Source organism: Chanodichthys erythropterus, chromosome 6 (assembly GCF_024489055.1).
Source record: "Chanodichthys erythropterus isolate Z2021 chromosome 6, ASM2448905v1, whole genome shotgun sequence".
Classification (NCBI taxonomy): Eukaryota; Metazoa; Chordata; class Actinopteri; order Cypriniformes; family Xenocyprididae; genus Chanodichthys; species Chanodichthys erythropterus.
In genome coordinates this window covers 24,580,765-24,597,088 of record NC_090226.1, presented here as the reverse complement: position 1 = coordinate 24,597,088, position 16,324 = coordinate 24,580,765, and the positions used below count along the sequence as shown (strand labels likewise).

The following is a 16,324-nucleotide window of genomic DNA, read 5'->3' as shown; positions in this document are numbered from 1 at the left end:
TTTGAAGACAAACTTTAAGTTGGCTTGAAAAAGCTGGTCCAGAATGTTTGAAGTAGTTTTAAAAGTTTAAAGTTTGAAAGTTTGAAGTTTGAAAGTTTAAGTTTAGTAGTTTAGATAGATAGATAGTTAGTCTACTTTAGCACTTAGCTAATTAATATTAGCATGTAGCTATTCACTAGCATGTGTAGCATGTTGGAAGTACAGATTGCTAGCATGAGTCAAAACAGCCAACCGCCATGTCTCTACGATGTTCTGATGAAGAAATATAGATCTTGCAACACGGTTGCTAGGGTGCTTTGTTTGGTTGCTAGGGAGTGGCTTGTCAGCTACCAATGATCATACTCCAAAGGCTACTTGACAATATAAACCAACCCCCACGTCTCTACGATGTTCTAATGCAGAGATATAGATCTTGCAAAACGGTTGCTAGGGCACTCTGTTTGGTTGCTATGGTGTTGCTATGCAGTTGCTAGGGTACTCGGGGTGGTTGCTAAGGTGTTGCTATGCGGTTGCTAGGGTACTCGGGGTGGTTGCTAGGGTGTTGCTATGCGGTTGCTAGGGTACTCGGGTGCTAGGGTGGTTGCTAAGGTGTTGCTATGCGGTTACTAGGGTACTCGGGTGGTTGCTAGGGTGTTGCTATGCGGTTGCTAGGGTACTCAGGGTGGTTGCTAGGGTGTTGCTATGCGGTTGCTAGGGTACTCGGGGTGGTTGCTAAGGTGTTGCTAGGGTACTCGGGGTGGTTGCTAAGGTGTTGCTATGCGGTTTCTAGGGTACTCGGGGTGGTTGCTAAGGTGTTGCTATGCAGTTGCTAGGGTACTCGGGGTGGTTGCTAGGGTGTTCATATGCGGTTCCTAGAGTACTCAGGGTGGTTGCTAAGGTGTTGCTAGGGTACTCTGGGTGGTTGCTAAGGTGTTGCTATGCGGTTGCTAGGGTACTCGGGGTGGTTGCTAGGGTGTTGCTATGCGGTTGCTAGGGTACTCGGGGTGGTTGCTAGGGTGTTGCTATGCGGTTGCTAGGGTACTCGGGGTGGTTGCCATGGTGTTGCTATGTGGTTGCTATTGTATCCAGGCTGGTTGCTAGGATGATGCCAGGGTGATTTGTGTGGTTGCTATGCAGTTGCCATGGTGTTCTGGGTGGTTGCTAGGTTGGTTTGGGTGGTTGCTATGAGAGTTGATCATAGATAGATAGAGAGATAGATGAGAAGTGATAGATGAGAAGAGAGATAGATGAGAAGTGATAGATGAGAAGATAGATAGATAGATGAGAAGATAGATGAGAAGAAAGATAGATAGATAGATAGATAGATAGATAGATAGATAGATACATAAGAAAGAGAAATAGATAGATAGATAGATAGATAGATAGATAGATAGATAGATAGATAGATAGATAGATTTAGTTTGATAGGTAGATAGATAGATAGATAGATAGATTAGAAAGAGAAATAGATAGATATATAGATAGATAGATAGATAGATAGATAGATAGAGAGATAGATGAGAAGTGATAGATGAGAAGAGATAGATGAGAAGTGATAGATGAGAAGAGAGATAGATGAGAAGTGATAGATGAGAAGATAGATAGATAGATAGATAGATAGATTGATAGATAGATAGATAGATAGATAGATAGATTGATAGATAGATAGATAGATAGATAGATAGATTAGAAAGAGAAATAGATAGATAGATAGATAGATAGATAGATAGATAGATAGATAGATAGATAGAGAAATAGATAGATAGATAGATTTAGTTTGATAGATAGATAGATAGATAGATAGATAGATAGATAGATAGATAGATAGATAGATAGATAGATAGATAGATTAGAAAGAGAAATAGATGGATAAAGACATATTAGATAGAATGGAAGTTTGAATGAGTCTCAATGGATTAGAAATAGTACATAGAATGGCAGCTAATAGAGTCTGATGAGCCTCTCCAACTGTCAAAATTTGAATTTTGACAGTTGGAGTTTGAATAGTCTTGGCTCATTTGAACATTCCGTCAATGAAAGTCAATGGGATTTTTCCAAGTTTTGATCAGCTTTTTTAGGAAAACCGTGAGTCTGATCAGTCTGAAAAGATATAGCAACCCGAGTCAGAACAGTCTGAAGGTCTAGTCCGAGTTTGGTGGTTGTAGCTTGAACAGTCTAGGAGGAGATGCATTTAGAAATTTTAGTCTAAGAAGAAGAATAATAACTAGAATGTACATTTCCTGAAGAAAATGTGAATGGTGCTTGCAGTGGCAAAATTCGGCACCGGTTGCTAGGGTGCTGTAATCGGTTGCTAGGGTGTGGCTATGAAGTTGCTGTGTCACTACTTATTGGCTGGCCGAATCAAAAGATCCCAGCCCCAAGTCTCTATGACCTTCTGATCCAAAGCTATGATCTCACAGATTTTGACCCATTGTTAAGTCTATGGGAGTTTTTTTCAGCCGTTTTTTTCGTCCGCTGTGCAAACATCGTACACCCGATCGCTTAGAAAAGTCATAGCACACCTCTCCTCAATAAGCCGGTCGATTTGACACCTCATTCATGGGTCTACGACAAACGGTGCGGGACGAGTTACGCGCCAAAGTTTTGTCTAGGTGAATAGTAATTACAATACTAGAATGTACATTTCCTGAAGAAAATGTGAATGGTGCTTGCAGTGGCAAAACTCGGCACTCTTGATTAGCATGATGCTAACATAATTACCGTCCTGCTAGGATGTTTTTACCAAAATGCTAACATGATTAGCATGTTTGCTAGCATGATGCTAACACCCTAAGCATGCTGCTAGCATGTTTTAAACAAGATGCTAATCATGTTAGCATAATGCTAGCAAACATGCTAACATGATTAGCATAATGCTAGCATGATGCTAGCATGATTACCATGTTGTTAGCATGATTTTAACAAGATGCTAATCATGTTAGCATAATGCTAGCAACATGTTAACATCATTAGCATAATGCTAGCATGATGCTAGCATGATTACCATGTTGTTAGCATGTATTTAACAAGATGCTAACATGATTAGCATGTTTGCTAACATGATGCTAACATGATTAGCATGCTACTAGCATCATGCTAACACAATTAACATGCCACTAGCATTATTCTAACACATTTTTACTAGTTTGTGTCATGTTTAAACCTTAAGTTAATCACTATTAGCATGTAGGCCTTAGCCTACACTGCTAGCATGTGTAGCATGGTGGAAGTCCAGTTTGCTAGCATGAGTCAAAAGAGCCAACCGCCATGTCTCTATAATGTTCTGATGCAGAAATATAGGTGTTTCAAAACGGTTGCTAGGGTACTCTGTTTGGTTGCTAGGGAGTGGCTTGGCAGCTGCCAATGATGATACTCCAAAGGCTGCTTGACAATATAAACCAACCCCCATGTCTTTACGATGTTCTGATGCAGAGATATAGATCTTGCAAAACGGTTGCTAGGGTATTCTGTTTGGTTGCTAGGCAGTGGCTTGGCAGCTGCCAGTAATGATAAACCAAAGGCTGCTTGCCAGTATGAATGATATAAACCAACCCCCATGCCTCTATGATATTCAGATTTGAAGATATCCCTCTTTGCTTTGGGTTGCTAGGGTGCTCTAAATGGTTGCTAGGACGTGGCTATGAAGTGTTTAAGGTGATTCGTGATTGGCCGTTTGCTGCCCCGAGTCAAATGAGCCCACCCTCATGTTTCTATGACACTCCTATCCAAAGATATTCATTTGATCTTTTTCAATGGAAGTCTATGGAACTTGTTGCTATGGTGCTCTATATGGTTGCTAGGGCGTGGCTTGATAGCTTCACAATGAACCTGAGACACTGATTGGTTGCCTGAGTAAAATGAGCCCACCCCCTTGTCTTTAAGACATTGTGATCCAGAGTTATGTTCAATACAAAATCCCTATGTAATTTCCCATAGTAGGAAAAACACAGTACTTCCTGGTTCATGGGCACGGCTTCACCATAGTATGTCTATGGGGCAACTTTGGGCAGATCTTGCGCCCCAGGGGTACAACTTACACCCCATTTTGAGGTATGGTCTGAGAGAGCCTATCAGGCTCTTCAAACGTGGTAACCCACATGTTTCTATGAAATTCTCGTTAGGAGCTATTACTCATCAAAGTTTGTCCCAATGCAAAGTCTATGGGATTTTTTTCGCTACTTTTTCGCCCGCCGGACGAACATCGTACACCCGATCGCTTATAAAAGTCATAGCACACCTGTCCTCAATGAGCCGGTCGATTTGACACCTCATTCATGGGTCTATGACAAAAACTGCGGGAGGAGTAGCGCGCAGAAATTGTGTCCAGAAGAAGAAGAAGAAGAATAATAAGTATGCAGAAGAATAAGAATGGAGCTTTGCCTTTGGCAAGCACCATTAATAATAAGTATGCAGAAGAATAAGAATGGAGCTTTGCCTTTGGCAAGCACCATTAATAACTAGAATGTACATTTCCTGAAGAAAATGTGAATGGTGCTTGCAGTGGCAAAACTCGGCACTCTTGATTAGCATAATGCTAACATAATTACCGTCCTGTTAGGATGTTTTTAGCAAGATGCTAACATGATTAGCATGTTGCTAGCATTATGCTAACACCCTTAGCATGTTTTTAGAAAGATGCTAATCATGTTAGCATAATGCTAGCAAAATGCTAACATGATTAACATGTTGCTAGCATGATGTTAACACCCTTAGCATGCTGCTAGCATGTTTTTAGAAAGATGCTAATCATGTTAGCATAATGCTAGCAACATGCTAACATGATTAGCATTATGCTAGCATGATGCTAGCATTGTTACCATATTGTTAGCAGGTTTTTAACAAGATGCTAACATAATTAGCATGTTTGCTAGCATGATGCTAACATGATTAGCATGCTACTAGCATTATGTTAACACAATTAGCATGTTACCAACATGATGCTAACACATTCTTACTAGTTTGTGTCATGTTTAAACCCTAAGCTAATCACTATTAGCATGTAGCTATTCACTGATAGCATGTGTAACATGTTGGAAGTCCAGTTTGCTAGCATGAGTCAAAAGAGCCAACCGCCATGTCTCTATGATGCTCTGATGCAGAGATATAGATCTTGCTAAACGGTTGCTAGGGTACTCTGTTTGGTTGCTAAGGAGTGGCTTGGCAGCTACCAATGATGATACTCCAAAGGCTGCTTGACAATATAAACCAACCCCCATGTCTTTACGATGTTCTGATGCAGAGATATAGATCTTGCTAAACGGTTGCTAGGGTACTCTGTTTGGTTGCTAGGGAGTGGCTTGGCAGCGGCCAGTAATGATAAACCAAAGGCTGCTTGCCAGTATGAATGATATAAACCAACCCCCATGCCTCTATGATATTCAGATTTGAAGATATCTGCCTATGCTTTGGGTTGCTAGGGTGCTCTAAATGGTTGCTAAGGCGTGGCTATGATGTCTTTAAGGTGATTCGTGATTGGCCGTTTGCTGCCTCGAGTCAAATGAGCCCACCCTCATGTTTGTACGACACTCCTATCCAAAGATATTCCTTTGATCTTTTTCAATGGAAGTCTATGGAACTTGTTGCTATGGTGCTCTATATGGTTGCTAGGGCGTGGCTTGATAGCTTCTTAATGATCCTGAGAGACTGATTGGTCACCTGAGTGAAATGAGCCCACCCCCTTGTCTCTATGTCATTGTGTTCCAGAGCTATGTTCAATACAAAATCCCTATGTAATTTCCCATAGTAGGAAAAACACACTACTTCCTGGTTCATGGGCACGGCTTCACCATAGTATGTCTATGGGGCAACTTTGGGCAGCTCTTGTGCCCCAGGGGTACAACTTACACCCCATTTTGAGCTATGGTCTGACAGAGCCTGTCAGCCCCTTCAATCGTGTTGACCCACATGTTTCTACGAAATTCTCGTTAGGAGCTATGACTCGTCAAAGTTTGTCACAATGCAAAGTCTATGGGATTTTTTCCGCTACTTTTTCGCCCGCAGAACGAACATCGTAAACTCGATCGCTTATAAAAGTCATAGCACACCTCTCCTCAATGAGCCGGTCGATTTGACACCTCATTCATGGGTCTAGGACAAAAACTGCGGGAGGAGTAGCGCGCAGAAAAAAAAGTGGAAGAAGAAGAAGAAGAAGAATAAGTATGCAGGAGAATAAGAATGGAGCTTTGCCTTTGGCAAGCACCATTAATAAGCTTAAATAGAAGATCAGTAAGTTGGCTCTTTCAAGCCAACTTAATAATAAGCTTAAATAGAAGATCAGTAAGTTGGCTCTTTCAAGCCAACTTAATAATAAGCTTAAATAGAAGATCAGTAAGTTGGCTCTTTCAAGCCAACTTAATAAGCTTAAATAGTAGATCAGTAAGTTGGCTTTTTCAAGCCAACTTAATAAGTTTAAATAGGATTACAATAAGTTGGCTTTTCCAAGCCAACTTAATAATAATAATAATAATAATAAGTTTAAATAGGATTACAGTAAGTTGGCTTTTTCAAGCCAACTTAATAAGCTTAAATAGTAGATCAGTAAGTTGGCTTTTTCAAGCCAACTTAATAATTAGCTTAAATAGTAGATCAGTAAGTTGGCTCTTTCAAGCCAACTTAATAAGTTTAATAAGCATTTCAGTAAGTTGGCTTTTTCAAGCCAACTTAACAAGTTAGAATGATAATATAAGTCAACTTAAGAATATAGAATGTCTGTATGGACAGTCTGCTTTTTGAAAGTAAAACAATGGAGGAGCACATGGATTCAGGAAACAAATATGTTTGTGTTAGTGTTGTTTTAGATGTGTATTGCCTGTAGTGTCCAGGATTTAGTATTTAGGTATAAAATATCTTTATTTAGTGCCTATAATCTCCATTTATAGTCTTTACACATCAGCTTGGCACCTTATGGTTAAAAACCAGTTAATTTCAAGACGCTGGCGTCACGTCAGGTCGTCATGTGGGTCGACACGCTGAGTTAGACGTTTAAAGTACAAGACGTTCGGATAGATGTTCGGTTTGACGTACGATCGATCGATTGGTCGGTCGTTCGGAAGCTTGATTTTGGCACGGAGTCCGCGCCGTACACCACGAATGCACGCGGATGACCGCGTTCGTCACATGCGCAGTACAGTTTTTTCTATGCTCTACCAGACATCGGAGAGCAGCACTGTCATCAACGGGACATTCACTGGGCATGATCGGTGAAGAAAAGAAGTGCATCCTTTCCCATATTTTACTTGTGCCCCTCCATGAATTTGCCGCCCTAAACACGTCTTTGTACACTTTCAAACATGAATTGTACAAATGTGGTTACTTTCTAATCTCTTCGCACAAACGCTGGTCAAGTTCGCTGTGTTTTTCTCTTTTTTTCAAGCATGTTGTTAAACCGGTCTTTTCACACTCTTCTTTGATGGCTGAACACTGTGCTCAATACTGTGCGTATTACCACCTAGTGGACTCTTCTATAGGCCTACTGCTTGCGCATGCGCTGTTGCACGCGGACTGTCTGTGTGGTCTCAAAATTTGGCCTGCACGCGGCCAGGGTGTGTGGCCGGTGTAACGAGATTTTCGGTTTCTGAGATTTTCGGTTTCAGAAGGCGGAGTTTATATGAATATTGAGTTTCGCAGACATGCGCGATTGCACAGGCAACTGAGAATTTTAGTTCACATTGTATCTCAAGACATTAGTGGATTATTCCATAAAGGTAATTATACTCTCAGCGTCACTTTTCAAAGCATAACAGTTTATAATGTGGTCATTAGTATGCACGATTTGTGCAGTCGTCTGTAACAATGACAGACGTTTTGTGTAACAGCAGACCACCTTCAGCTATCGTCTAAGTTCAGCTAGTTGTGCTCTTCCATTGGCTACCTTGCGATGTAACTGCTGATCCCATATAAATGTCTGTGTGTGGACATAATATTTTTTGTAATCTACAGACTACTGGTGTGATTATACATGTGTTAGCTTACCTGTTCAGACTAATATGCTCTGGTTTTCTGGTTGGTGAAAAATTCTGAAAATATTGCTGAAAATATATTGTCTTTTCATGGTTTCCGTTTATATATATTTAAGAAAGATGCACTGACACCACAAGGTTTAAGTTTTCAATTACTCAATAAAACCAAGCATCCCAGAACACCTGAATGAGTTGAAGTAGATTATACTGATTTCATATAACAAATAAATGGGAAAATAAATAAATAACATATTGTTAAAAAAATATGCATCTGCCATTTCAATGATTTATTGCTATGTTCTTCTGTTACCTAACCTTATGAAGATTTAAAATTAGGTCAACCCTCTGGAAATTGAAGAAATAATGTCTAAAATCAGTGGCCTAATAAAGATTTTTGCAACCTTTTGTTATTCTATGCCATGTGTTGTTTTGACCATGTGTGACTTGTCTACCTGGATATACAATGATGATCAGTGATATAAATGGACAATTTATTTTGATACACAAACATTCATTATTTGACATATATTAAGATTGATCGGGAAACTTTTTCCCAGTCATCTCAAAGGCCAAAAGTGTCCCAGTAAACCCGAATTCACTGGTCATTAATGTTCATAAACATGAATGTTCTTCATGGGGTTTTAATTAGGGGCACATGAAATTTTGAAATTGAAATTTTGAAAGAAAAAAAAAATTAAATTATGTCAAAACATATATCACAAATCCTGGAATAAAGATGGCAATATGGCCTTGATTTGCTTTTGATTAATAGATGCTTTGTATAATGTGTGATGGAGTGAACATATGATATTACGTGAGACAATTTAATGACATTTTGTTTTTGTACAAAAAGATGTGGGCATGGACTTGCCAGCAACAAACTTTAGCTACTGTAGCAGTCCCTTAATATATGAAAATATGACACATAAGAAAGCTATTCTCAGATCAAAAAATTACATTTTTAGTCAAAGATCACATTTTTACCTCTCTTTTGAATTTTAATGACTTTATTTACTTAAAACTATTTTTATAACAACAAAACGTTATCTTTTTACAGACAGTGGCCCCCAAATAATTTACACAAATTCATTTGCATTAAATTACTATTTGAATGTCTGGAATCACTGTAGTTGGTTGTTTGTTTGTTTGTTTGTTTGTTTGTTTGTTTGTTTGTTTGTTTTGTTTATTCAACAAGGATTAATTAAATAGATTTTTTTTTTTTTTAAAGGGGAAAAAAAGACATTTCTAATGTTACAAAAGATTTCAATACTGTTCTTCAAACTTGCTGTTCTGTGAATCAACAGGCACTGTATCATGGTTTCCTTGTTTTCAGCACTGATAATAGTAGCATGTTTCTTGAGCAGCAAAACAGCATATTAGAATGATTTCTGAAGGATCATGTGACACTGAAGACTGGAGGAACAGGAATAAACAGCCATTTAAAAGATATTAAAATAGAACACAAATTGCAATATATTACTGTTTTGCCTATTTTTGATTAAATAAATGCAACCTTGGTGAGCTTAAACATAAATAATTTTAATCCTTTTGAAGAGCAATAGGCCTACATCATATCAAAATGAACAAGAATTTAAGAACAATACCAGAATAGATATAGCTAAGTCCTCAAAAACATTTATACAGGTTTATTTCAGTTGTTACAGGCAATGATGTACTTAATAATAACAACCAATAAAATACAGAGTTTTAAAACATCGCAAAGGAAGAGCACAAGGAGCAGAACTCATTATAGACGATAGCTGAAGGCTGTTACACGAAGTATCTGTCATTGTTACAGACGACTGCACGAATCGTGCATACTAATGAGCGCATTATAAACTGATACGTGTTGAAAACAACTGTAGTTTAGGCATAAGTCAGCCGCGACGCTGAGAATATAATTTCCTTAATCATCCACTAATGTCTTGAGATACAATGTGAATTAAAATTCGCAGTTGCTCAGAAACCGAAACCGAAAATCTCGTAAACACATTTTTTTCTGTAGTTCTTTACTTAGTTTTTACATGATCTCTTCTCCAGTCTCAAAGCATGTCTGTTCATTATAATTCTTTTGTATATATATATATATATATATATATATATATATATATATATATATATATATATATATATATAATGTCAGCTGGATTGTTTTAGTTCTAATCTCATTGCTTTTTGTTTAAGCTTTAGCAGGCTGATAACGGACAGACAGAGTATCCTTGCCTCTACCCCAGCAGTCTCTCTCTCTTACTGCACAAATAATATTTTCAACAGCCTCACAAGGCTGTAACTTAGACTAGGAGCATTTTAAAAGTTATCTTTGGGTTACATGCTGAATTCACTTAACTTTCTCTTCAATCTGCAAAATTGGTCTTCATCTTTAGCCACCACCATGCCTTATCCATGCCTCCTCTGCCATGTCTAATGACCTGCAAGAGTGAAAACTATGATATTAGTTCAAAATCAACACAGCCTCATGAATTCAGGGATTCATCATAATGCTGAATCCTAAACTTCTATACTGGTTTTTGCCAATAGGCCAACAAACATCATGTTAATAAATTTTGCTATGGTATCCCCAGAAATTACGGACAATCACCTCATGGTCTCAGTCGGCTCTTGAAAGCTCATTCCCATCAACTCTTTATCAATAATCTTTTTTCCTCAGGGTGTCCCCTGGCATATTTGCATCAAGTTGTGGACACTTGTCACAATGAAAAACAAGCCATCCTAGGAGTGGTGTAGAGGAACATTTTTGGGGCAGACTGCTGTAACTTCTCACAGGTCATCCCCCCTTTATGATGCTGCTGGCCTCACAGACATCTGCTCCACTCTCCCTTCAGGGTAGATGCCCAGTGGCGGCGGTAACCCCCTACCTTAGGTTATCCCCGGTCTGGCCAAAGAGGATCTTACCCGTCATTGAGAAATCACCTTGTGCACACTGGTAACCGCTCTTTCCCATCATGAAATCTTTGACAGTTTTCTTCAACAGAATAAGGTGTTATCTGGAGCTTAGGAAAGGTGCATTCAAGAGCCACCAGAGCATTGGACTGCCTAATAGTATTAAAACATGGAGACAGGTTAATAACAACAGGTTAATAACAGCAGTACAGGGTGATATGCCAGCAGCCATATCACCCTGTAGCCCAAGACTGGTTGCCCACTGAAGCTAAGCAGGGCTGAGCCTGGTTAGTACCTGGATGGGAGACCTCCTGGGAAAACTAGGTTGCTGCTGGAAGAGGTGTTAGTGAGGCCAGCAGGGGGTGCTCACCCTGTGGTCTGTGTGGGTCCTAACACCCCAGTATAGTGATGGGGACACTATACTGTCAAAAAGCACCGTCCTTCGGATGAGACGTTAAACCGAGGTCCTGACTCTCTGTGGTCATTAAAAATCCCAGGATGTCCTTGTCACGGAATGAAGGAAGGATGCAGATGCAAGTTAAATCTCTTTAATAGAGCTTCACACCGAAGGTAGTCAGATTCAACATACACAAAGAACATATAACAGTCAGCAGGAGAGTGGTAACACAGGGACGTCGATGGGCGGTGAAGATCCGTGAAGAGTGATGACCGAAGAGCAGTGTCCGTGAAGTAATCCGTGCGTGAAGTCCAGAGAGTAATCCAACGAGAACACGAAAACCAGGAAGCAATGAATCAAAATCCAGTCCAGGGAAACACACAACAAGCAACACAGGAAACAACACGCGGACACCGTACAACGATCTGACAAACAAGAGACGAAAGACAAGGCGTTATATAGGCAGATGGTAATTGCTCACAGCTGCCGCTGATCAACAATCAGCGGCGACGCCCACACAAAACAATCAGGTGACACACCCACACCATCACACAGACACCAGAATGAGACAGCGGATTCATGAACCGTGACAGTACCCCTCTCCTAGGAACGCCTCACGGCGTTCCCAGAACTCCTTACCTGCCGATTGTAATCATCGATAAGGGAGTGATCCAGAATGTCTCTAGCAGGAACCCAACTTCTCTCCTCCGGACCGTAACCTTCCCAGTCCACCAAGTACTGGAATCCGCGTCCCCTCCGCCTCGAGTCCAGAATGCGATTAACCGAATAGGTTGGTTCCCCGTCTACGAGCCGCGGCGGTGGGGGAACCGGAGTAGGCGGATTAAGATGCGAGTGAAAAACAGGCTTAATTTTGGAAACATGGAAGGCGGGATGAATCCTCCTGTACGCCGGAGGCAATTTGAGTCGGACTGCCACTGGGCTAATAATCTTAGTGACAGGAAACGGGCCAATGAATTTGGGAGCTAACTTATTGGCAACGGAACGGAGCGGAATGTTCTTGGTAGAAAGCCACACCTTTTGACCCACGACGTATACGGGAGGCTTTGACCGGTGGCGATCAGTCTTAGCCTTGGTGCGCGCCCTCACTTGCAACAGAGTCTCGCGGGCTCTGTTCCAAGTGCGGTGGCACCTCTGGACAAAGGCGTGAGCAGAGGGGACCGCGACTTCGGATTCCAGACTGGGAAACACAGGTGGCTGGTAACCTAAACTGCATTCGAACGGAGAGAGGCCCGTAGAAGACACTGGTAACGAATTGTGTGCGTACTCAATCATAGAGAGTTGTTGGCTCCAGGAGGAAGGATTCTTGGACGCCAAACATCGCAACATACGCTCTAAATCTTGGTTGGCTCTCTCGGTCTGTCCATTGGTCTGGGGATGGAACCCAGAGGAAAGACTAGCCGTCGCGCCCAGCAGTCTACAAAACTCCTGCCAAAATTTGGACACAAACTGGGGACCCCTGTCGGACACCACATCTACCGGGAGACCATGTAACCGAAAGATGTGGTCTACGACAGTAACCGCTGTCTCCTTGGCAGAGGGCAATTTGGTCAAGGGAATGAAATGAGTCGCCTTCGAGAACCGGTCCACTACGGTCAAAACGACCGTGTACCCCAGGGAGGGTGGGAGGGCGGTGACAAAATCTAGAGCGATGTGGGACCAGGGTCTCAAAGGGACAGACAGCGGTTGGAGTAACCCATCTGGAGGGCGGTTGGACGTCTTACCAGTGGCACAAACCGAGCAAGCCAAAACAAAACTGCGGATGTCCCGAGCCATAGCAGGCCACCAGAATCGTTGCTTAACCAAAAATCTGGTTCGATTAACCCCTGGATGACAAGCCACGTTGGAACAATGCCCCCACTTGATGACGCAGGACCTTAACTCCTCCGGCACAAACAAACGGTTCGGTGGGCACCCGGGCGGAGGCATTACCCCTTCTAAGGCCGCCAGGACCTTCGATTCGACCTCCCATGTGAGAGTGGAGACTACTAATGTCTCAGGAAGAATACACTCGGGAGTAGACGGGCGCTCGGATGGATCAAAAATACGAGATAAAGAATCGGGCTTGATGTTTTTGGAGCCCGGGCGGTACGATAGAGCAAAGTCAAAACGTCCGAAAAAAAGTGCCCACCGAGCCTGCCTGGAGTTGAGTCTTTTGGCCGATCGAATATATTCTAGGTTCTTGTGATCAGTCCAAACGATGAAGGGCACCCCGATCCCTCCAACCAATGACGCCACTCTTCCAACGCTAATTTGACTGCCAACAACTCTCTGTTACCAATGTCATAATTGCGTTCAGCGGGAGACAAACGATGAGAAAAATACGCGCAGGGATGCATCTTCTCGTCCGAGGGCGCCCGCTGGGAAAGAACTGCTCCTACCCCCACCTCTGACGCATCGACCTCCACCACGAACTGACGCGAAGGATCAGGGGCGATAAGAATGGGAGCCGAAACGAAGCGGCTCTTCAGTTTGGCAAATGCAACCTGAGCTGCATCTGACCACCTGAAGGTCGTTCGTGGTGAGGTCAAGGCGGTCAGAGGCGCGGCTAGCTGGCTGAAATTGCGAATAAAACGCTGGTAAAAATTGGCAAACCCCAGAAACCGCTGTAGGGCCTTACGGGAATCTGGACTTGGCCAATCCACCACAGCCTTAACCTTGTCAGGATCCATGCGAATTCCCTCGGACGAGACGATGTACCCTAGAAAGGAAACAGACTGTGCATGAAATTCGCATTTCTCCGCCTTGACAAAAAGCCCATTCTCTAGCAGACGCTGGAGCACTCGTCTGACGTGTTGAACATGTTCCTGGAGAGACGACGAAAATATCAATATGTCATCCAGGTAGACATAAATGAACTGATCAACCATGTCCCTCAACACGTCATTGACGAGTGCCTGGAAGACCGCGGGCGAGTTGGAAAGCCCGAAGGGCATAACCAAGTATTCAAAGTGCCCTCTAGGGGTGTTAAAAGCGGTCTTCCATTCATCCCCCTTCCTAATGCGGACCAAATGATAAGCGTTCCTCAAGTCCAATTTAGTGAAAACGGACGCTCCCTGCAACCTCTCAAAGGCTGAAGACATCAACGGCAAAGGGTAAGTATTCTTTACCGTGATGTTGTTCAACCCTCGGTAATCAATACAAGGTCGCAGAGATCCGTCATTCTTCCCCACAAAAAAGAACCCCGCCCCCGCTGGAGAAGAGGAAGGGCGGATGAACTTAGCTGCCAGAGAATCAGAAATGTATTTCTCCATGGCCTCCCTCTCGGGAACAGACAGAGAGTATAATTTGCCCTTAGGCGGAGACTTACCCGGAACTAAGTCTATGGCACAGTCATAGGGACGATGCGGAGGGAGAGAAGCAGCACGGGACTTACTGAACACTTCCTTCAGGTCCAGATACTCCGCGGGCACGTTAGACAAATCCGCAGCCTTTTCCTGTAACACAGAGACAGACACAGTGGGACAAGCAGACTTAAGACAAGACCTGTGACACAAAGTGCTCCACTCGGTGATGGTGTTGAGTTGCCAGTCGATCCGAGGATTGTGCTTGGTGAGCCAGGGGTGTCCGAGAACTACGGGTGCTTGCGGTGAGTCCAAAAGCATGAACTGAATCCTCTCGTTGTGGTTACCGGAGGTGGTGAGGGTGACGTAATCCGTGATCTGAGAGATGTTAGGAAGGCGTTGACCGTTGAGTGCGTTGACTGTAACCAGGTGAGTAAGTGAAGAGATGGGTAGTCCATGCTGTAGTGCGTAACTGGTGTCCATAAAGTTCCCCTCAGCCCCGGAGTCAACGAGTGCATTGCAGGTGATGTTGTGAGACGCCCATCTCAGTCTTACCGGGAGAAGAGGTGATGGTGAGGACTTCTCAGCGGAGATCCCGCCCGATAGTAGCCTCGGGTTTACTATCGGGCTTGGTCTTTTACTGGACAAGACCTGAGAAGATGTCCCGATGCTCCACAGTATAGGCATAAGCCCAGGGATCTCCGCCTTTCTCTCTCCTCCCGGGAAAGCCGAGCTCTCCCTACCTGCATGGGCTCAGGATCTGTGGCGGGACCGACCGTATTAGCAGCGCTGGCCGTCCGGCCCTCCGCTCCCTGTAGTCTGGTGCTGGGGACCTCCAAAAACTCCAGTTTCTGGAGGCGGGAATCCACCCGTAAAGCGAGATCAACCAGCCCGTTGAAAGTCTGAGGAAGGTCCAGGGTGTAAATCTCGCGGTGAATACGGCCGGCCAGCCCATGCAGGAACACATCCCACTGCGCCTCCTCGTTCCAACGGCACTCCGCCGCGAGGGTGCGGAACTGGATGGCATAATCCGCGACCGTGCGGCTGCCCTGCTTGAGTTCGGTAAGCTGTCGAGCGGCCTCCTTTCCTGCCACCGCACGGTCGAACACCCTCTTCATCTCGGCGGAGAGTGCCTGGAACGAGGAACAACATGGGTCTTTATTCTCCCACACCGCCGTTCCCCATAAAGCCGCCTTCCCAGTCAACAATGTAAGGACGAACGCCACCTTGGATTCCTCATGCTCGAATGTACGAGGCTGCAGAGAAAAATGCAGGGAACACTTATTCAGAAAAGCTCTGCAAAACTCTGGCTCACCGGCGTAACTCTGGGGCACAGGCAGGCGGGGCTCCGGTAGATCGCGTCGCTCCAGCGACGCGGGGGAACAGGCGGTGTGGGTGGCGCAGTGGGAGCGCGAAGTTGTTGAAGTTCCCGGGAGAGCTCGGACACCTGTGTTACCAGCGCTTGGACAGCGCGTCCGGTGGAAGTGATGCTCTCCTGCTGCTGGTCCATGCGGGAGATGCTGTGGTTGATGAACTCCGTTAAAGCTGCTGAACTCGCTGCATCCATATTGGTCAGATCGTTCTGTCACGGAATGAAGGAAGGATGCAGATGCAAGTTAAATCTCTTTAATAGAGCTTCACACCGAAGGTAGTCAGATTCAACATACACAAAGAACATATAACAGTCAGCAGGAGAGTGGTAACACAGGGACGTCGATGGGCGGTGAAGATCCGTGAAGAGTGATGACCGAAGAGCAGTGTCCGTGAAGTAATCCGTGCGTGAAGTC

General features: G+C 43.5%; 1 protein-coding gene and 1 pseudogene across 1 annotated transcript in view; both read left to right on the top strand.

Annotated features, from left to right (window-relative positions):
* The window catches only part of si:ch73-60h1.1 (calcium/calmodulin-dependent protein kinase type IV), a 205,063-nt gene that overhangs the window by 179,784 nt on the left and 8,955 nt on the right, over positions 1 to 16,324 (top strand). The window lies entirely within an intron of this gene.
* LOC137021877 (5S ribosomal RNA) lies at positions 11,059 to 11,175 on the top strand (annotated as a pseudogene).